This window comes from Montipora capricornis, chromosome 13 (genome assembly GCF_036669925.1).
Source record: "Montipora capricornis isolate CH-2021 chromosome 13, ASM3666992v2, whole genome shotgun sequence".
NCBI lineage: Eukaryota > Metazoa > Cnidaria > Anthozoa > Scleractinia > Acroporidae > Montipora > Montipora capricornis.
This window is the reverse complement of record NC_090895.1, coordinates 23,202,380-23,209,879: the sequence shown is the minus strand read 5'-3', so window position 1 is coordinate 23,209,879 and position 7,500 is coordinate 23,202,380. Positions and strand designations below refer to the sequence as shown.

Genomic DNA, 7,500 nt, shown 5'->3' with positions numbered 1-7,500 from the left:
CTTACACATGATTATGAATTTTTCATTCAGACAAAGACTACATTTTTTGCTAATATTGCTGTAGGGTCTACATTTTTTAAGAATTTTCCATTTGATTTGAAACGGCTTCTTTGCATCTTGTAAGTGCCAAACATGTTTGGAAAGCTCTGTCTCATTTCTTCTGTTTGAATGTCGAAAAGATGTTTTGTGATTCCTGTAGTGTTCCTTGGTAGAAAATTCCTACATATCGTCGAAAAATGCTTCCAGAACAACCATCCGCTCTACAAGATTTTCAACAGACACACACTCAAGCTAAGCTACTCATGTATGCCAAACATGAAATCCATCATATCGTCACACAACAAACACGTTCTTTCAGATGCAAATGCACCAGCACCGCAACCTGACACCTGCAATTGTAGAAAAAAGCCTGAATGCCCACTCGAAGGAAAATGCCTTCAAACTAACGTAATTTATCAAGCAACAGTCACCACCGAGACAACAACTGAAACCTACGTTGGACTAGCCACAAACTTCAAGGAACGCTACAGGAATCACAAAACATCTTTTCGACATTCAAACAGAAGAAATGAGACAGAGCTTTCCAAACATGTTCGGCACTTACAAGATGCAAAGAAGCCGTTTCAAATCAAATGGAAAATTCTTAAAAAATGTAGACCCTACAGCAATATTAGCAAAAAATGTAGTCTTTGTCTGAATGAAAAATTCATAATCATGTGTAAGAAAGAACTGTGTAGCCTCAACAGAAGAAACGAATTAGCAAGTTCATGCCCCCACAGAAACCGATATTTACTCCGGAACTTTAGAGTAACGTAAATTTAAAATACCGACATAGAATCCCCTTATATCATGTTTTGTTACCTAGCAGCTGCTAAAATGTAACGCATTTACTATAGCAACCATTCAAATTTCCGTATTTAACTGCCAGCTTTACAATTTCAACAGTTCAGTCGTTAAAATTGCCTGATGAGTGTGGTACTTGTACCATACGAAACAGTTCTGTAGCATTAAACGATCATGGTTACTCGTGAAACCTAAACTTGTGTAAAGTCATATATATATATCTATAAGTAGACAGAAAATCGACTTGTCTTCATAGAGTGCTCGATATCGTTAGATAGAGCAGAAATAAATGATTTGGTTGAAAAGTTAAAACAAGACTAGATGTTCCATCTCGACAACGCTGTTTCGTGAGTTGCCTCACTCATCAGGAGTTTAAACTCCTGATGAGTGAGGCAACTCACGAAACAGCGTTGTCGAGATGCAACATCTAGTCTTGTTTTAACTTTTCAACCAAATCATTCAACCAAATCATTCATATATATTATATATATATATAGAAAGGTGAGGCTAATGAAACCAACACATGATTAACTGTTACTCCGAGTTTCGTGCTTACGCACTCATCAGACAGTATTTAATAAAGAAAATTCCTATCACTTATATACAAGCGTGTGAGAAAAGTTATTGTTATAGACTTTCACTCACAACCCACGCCCTTAAATAGCTCAGTCACGCCCATTGTAATTATGCAAATAACAATAACTTTTCTCACACGCTTGTATATAAGTGATAGGAATTTTCTTTATTAAATACTGTCTGATGAGTGCTTAAGCACGAAACTCGGAGTTACATTGAATCATGTGTTGGTTTCTTTAGCCTCACCTTTCTACGATTTAGCTCTACACTTATGTGTATTGAGCACTATTTAACAGTGTTGGTAGCCTTATTATTATTATTATATATATAAATATAAATATATATATATATATATATATATATATATATATACAACGAGTAACCATCGTTTAATGCTACAGAACTGTTTCGTATGGTACAAGTACCACACTCATCAGACAATTTTAACGACTGAACTGTTGAAATTGGAAAGCTGGCAGTTAAATACGGAAATTTGAATGGTTTCTATAGTAAATGCGTTACATTTTAGCAGCTGCTAGGTAACAAAACATGATATAAGGGAACTCTAAGTGTAGCTTAACAGAAGAAACGAATTAGCAAGTTCATGCCCCCACAGAAACCGATATGTACTCTGGAACTTTAGAGTAACGTAAATTTTAAATACCGACATAGAATCCCCTTATATCATGTTTTGTGACCTAGCAGCTGCTAAAATGTAACGCATTTACTATAGCAACCATTCAAATTTCCGTATTTAACTGCCAGCTTTCCAATTTCAACAGTTCAGTCGTTAAAATTGCCTGATGAGTAAAATCATCACCAGCACTTCCAGGATTCCAGAATCTCGAGAAAAACTTTTCTATTTTGGCATTTAAAAAAAGCAACCTGATTAAATTTACGCAACGTCGCAGACTAAAACTAACCTTCCTCGGGTTATCAAAACTTTCAATCACTACTCGATTAGCGACCTTTTCCAGCCTCCCGGTCCTTTCTCTTTAACGTTTCACGATGAATTGGAAATAAATGTGCCGTTCTTTAGCCGACCTGGAATTTTTCCCCGGCGTTTTTTTCCGACATAAAATCTTAACTAATGCTTGAAGTAATACATGATATATTACAGTCGCGTTACCTGCGCAGTAAAAGTTGCTCGCAAACAATTAGCCCGAACGTCCTTAAAGCATATCTGAGATGCGGCCAACCAACCACCCAAGTGAGCGAATGTGAGAGTGAAATGAAATTTTAATAGAACCCATTGGGAACCGAAACAGTTCTGTAGCATTTAACGATGGTTACTTGTGAAACCTAAACTTGTGTAAAGTCATAGCTATTGCTCCTCAATCGATTGAGTTGAGCGCTCTACGAAATACGTTTAACTCAAAAAAAGAAATTATATATATATATATATATATATATATATATATATATATATATATATATATATATATATACGTATATATAAAGTACGTAGGACTCACAGCAACTGATTTCAAAGCAAGGTACGCAAACCATAAAGCATCGTTTAAAGCAAGAGCGAAGAGCAACTCAACTGAACTGAGCAAATACATTTGGCAATTAAAGGACAGCAACACCGATTATACGATTTCGTGGAAAATTCTTTGTCACGCCTCGCATTATACAAACGCGACAAAACGTTGTAATTTATGCATAGCTGAAAAATATTACATCATATGCCAGCCGCAAACAGCAACACTGAATAAGCGCAACGAGTTGATTAGTAAATGTAGACACAATGAGAAATTCCTATTGAAGAACATTAAGTAAATAGGAGCGTGCATTACGAACGGCCGTGTATGACTAAAAAGCGGTGAACTTCAACGAATAATATATATATATATATATATATATATATATATATATATAGATATATAGATAGATAGATAGATAGATAGATAGATAGATAGATAGATAGATAGATAGATAGATAGATATATACATATATATATATATATATATAGTCAAAAGCAAACTACTCACAGGTCCATGTTTCATGTAGGGACAGACGTTTCGCCCTTCGGGCTTCTTCAGTGTTCACGATACAAGCTAAAAACTAAAAAAAATACTTGGCTGGAACTAAGTTGGTTACAAGATCTTAAATATGTGAAAAAGTGATAGTTACGAAATAAACAGATTGCTTAATTGCATGAAATTTACAAACAAGTGCTAATGAGTTGGTGACAAAATAGGCTAGCTTATAGACAGAAAAAAAACAACTTTCACAATAGCAGATAATTTGTTAGTTCCCAAAATCTCGCAAAGTGAACAATATAGAGTTAAGTATGGGAGGTAACCATCACAATAAAAAAAATAAAAAGTATTATATCTAAAGTTATAACAGTGCCTACCCATCTCATTGTACCAGGGCTATCCCGTTCGGAGTTGCTACAAGAGTTCGCAGAAATTTTGCCACAATTGAAAAGCTTGAAGAACGTAGCAAGGAATATCAGAATTATCCAGTTGATCGTGGTTACCACCCTTCCAAAGTTAAAACACAAAGGCTTTAAAACAACAAAAATTGTTCCACAATTGAAAAGCTAGAAGAACGTAGCAAGGAATATCAGAATTATCTAGTTGATCGTGGTTACCACCCTTCTAAAGTTAAAACACAAAGGCTTTAAAACAACAAAGAAATCGGAAACGTTTTAAGCCCTTGTACATTTCTGAATAGAGTTTGAAAGCACGAGTTCGACGTCATTAGCGGAAAACGGCATATATTAGACTTATTAAAAGGGTGTATAAGCTAGCCTATTTTGTCACCTACTCATTAGCACTTGTTTGTAAATTTCATGCAATTAAGCAATCTGTTTATTTCATAACTATCACTTTTTCACAGTTTATAGTGTGGTGTGAAGGTGAAGAGCGCTCAATACCATTACAAGTAGAGCGAAAACAAAGTAAACACACCAGTCAAAGATCAGCTGTTGCTACTCTGAGTTCCACGCTGGTTGGCGATCTTCAGGCAACTGGCAGTTCAAATTTATTACAAGCGCATATAAACAAAGACGACATCTAAAACAATGGTGCTATACTACATGACGACATTTACTAAACATTTCGAAGCGTCCATTAAGAATGTTCTTTGAACGACCTTTCATGATCATCAGCTTTTCGTTTTCCGTTTCTGCCGGCTGGTAGTTGCTTGACGATGGCCCATCTGATCGAAAATTGCCGATTTTCTTTTTTTAGATTCCAGACGTGTTTGGATAACTCGGTTTCGTGCCTGCACTTTTCGTTGCGAAGGGATTTTAAATGATTTCTGTATCTTGTCTTAAAGTCGTTGGCAGTTACTCCTATGTATGTTTGCGTAGTGTTATCGTCCGTTGATGTGACTTCGACTTTATAAACTACGCTCTTTGTCAAGCATTTTCCGTCAGTTGGGCAGTTCACGCGTTGTTGGCAATTGCAGAGTTTTTCGTCGTCTTTGTTAAGTCTGTTAGTGTGTTTTTTTCAGAATGGTTTTATTGTGCTTGTCTAAAAAGGACTTCATGTTGCGGTCGGTGCAACTGTAGCTAATACATACGGTATGTCTGTTGAAAATACTGTAAAGTTTGTGACTGGGTGAAAAATGTTTGTCAAGGAGTCGTAGAAAGTCCCGTGCAATATTGGTTTTTACGTTTTTGCTTTAAGGTGGATTAAGCCAAATTACGTTGCGTTGCCTGTTCTGCCTGGTTGAGGTGTTGTGGTGAGATACGCCAACAGCGTATCTCTAAAACCAAAACAAAATGGTAAAACCTGAAAGGGTTGCGTACTGTTCACTGAGCAAGCCCATAAAAGAAAGAACGCACTTTGTTCACCTAATTTTGAACTTTTAATGGTGTCATTTTTGTGATGTATAAGAGTAAAGACAACGGAAACTAACATCGATTTCCATTTTTGAATAACATCGGAAAAGAACTTTGCAAAATCCACTTTACTTTTTATTGAGAAAAGTGATCTTGACAGGACGAAAGCATAAGATATGAATCAACCGCAAATCTCATAAAGTTGAGAATGGTTTTACGTTTTATTCTTTATTTATATAGGGGTACGAACCTGGTAACAGTTAGTTAAGTCAAGAATCACTCATTTCGCACAAAATCGTTGCTTTCCTAAGCACATACAGTCCTAAGGTGCCTTGATAGTTTTTTTCCAGTCTCATCCCATGTTCACTAAGAAACTATTGCTTCTAGTAAGGATTCTTTGAGGCAAAATATCCTGCCGTTACGCAGTAGAGTTCGAAGAAAGCGCAATTAAAATCACGCGAAACAACTCGATCGAGCTTTCCTATCGCAGACCAGTACACTGTAATCCGTAATTTAGCAGACAGCCGGTTAATTTCACTGCTCGTAACACCCAAATGCTGATTCTTACTTGGAAATTCTTGGACTGGTTTTCACTTGGACATAAGCAACCTTACCAAAACATTAAGTAAGAATTTGTTTCCTTCTAGCGTTATCGAGAATGTTGTTAGAAAATTTCTCAACAATTACTTTACCTCCGATTCCTCTCAGAGTGTTGCTCGGAAGGACAATTGTTTGTATTTTAAATTACCGTACATCGGTCCCTTTTCCATCATAACAAAACGCAGAATTAAGAAATTAGTCAACACATTTTGCAGCGACCTGGAAATTAAGTTGGTGTTCACCCCGTTTAAAATTAGGAGTTGGTTTGGGGCGAAGGATCCTATCCCTGCGGGTTTACGATCGCGAGTCATTTACAAGTTTTCATGTGCAGGCTGTAATGCCTGTTATATTGGTGAAACCAATAGACACTTCGCCACTCGCATCCGTGAACATCTCGCCTCCGACAAACATTCCCACATATTTAAGCACTTGAGAGGTTCTGAAAATTGTCGCTCCCGGTGTTCAGAAGACTGTTTTAAAATCCTCGATTCGGCTGCCACACGTTTCCAATTGAAAATCAAAGAAGCCATGCATATCCTTTGGGAGCAGCCATCTTTAAATTCCCAAGTCAAACATCTTAATTTATCCCTTTCATACTAATTAGTTTCTTTTCTTAGCTTTAACAGTTTGGTTTTTTCTGTTTTGTTTCGTGGTTGGATGTTTTTATTCTGTTCTCGCCTTCATCCTTAATTATTCATGTTATATCTCACTTTGTTACACTATTTATTGCTCAACTTTAGTTTATTTCTCATTTGTCAACTGACGATGGATGATGTTTCATCCGAAACATGTATTGATTAAATATGAATTTCAAAAACATCGTATGGATCATCAAAGCAATAATAATAATCATAATAATCATAATAATAGATAACAACTTAGCAAATACAACTATTGAACGCTCACAAAAGTTGATCGTCTCCCAAAACTGTGAAATAGTAAAAAGGTTTCTCTTATAAACTGATTTTGGTTAAAGCCGTTTATGGATGATGAAGATATAATTTATATAGTATCTTATTTGTATTTTTTTTTTCGGTCATAAGCACCTATAAATTTTACTACTTTTATTTTGTTAACTATAATATGCATATGTACGTTTTACGATATTACATCGTAATTTATTAGATTGATCATAGTCATAAGGTTTTATATGATAGTTATATGAGCACCATTGCCCAGGCCCACAGGCCGGCAAATGTTGTAAAATCACTTCAGGATATTTCAGTTAAGTCTCCAATAATAATAGTAATAATAATAAAAAATAAATAAAATATAATCATAATAATAATAATAATAATAATAATAATAATATAATAATAATTAACAATTATTCCATTAGCGCGCGTTGGATATGAGATGGTAAATAGCCAACGAGGCGCGTAGCGCCGAGTTGGCTATAACCAGTCTCATATCCAACAAGCTTGAATGGAATAATTGTTTTATTAAATTCCTTAAACTCCAAAAGTTTGGAAGTACAAAATACGAGCGAAAAAAGGGAGAAAATCCTAGCGAAATCGAAAAAACTTGATGAAGATGCGATGTTGTGTAATACCTGGTGGTCAGACAGACGCAGGCTCATCACAAAAACATTTCTTACCTTTTCGCATACTTCTAAGCTTCGAAATTGATCCAAACTTTCCCCAAAAGCGTTTTTCTTGTGCTTTATACCAAGAGAATTTCG

At 35.6% G+C, this 7,500-nt stretch overlaps 1 long non-coding RNA gene across 1 annotated transcript in view; it reads right to left on the bottom strand.

Moving 5' to 3' along the window:
* Nucleotides 1-7,500, bottom strand: part of LOC138030135 (uncharacterized) — a 12,866-nt gene that overhangs the window by 1,556 nt on the left and 3,810 nt on the right. The window contains exon 2 of the long non-coding RNA XR_011128041.1: nucleotides 3,415-3,487. This is a non-coding gene — a long non-coding RNA (uncharacterized lncRNA). The remainder of the gene's footprint in view (nucleotides 1-3,414; nucleotides 3,488-7,500) is intronic.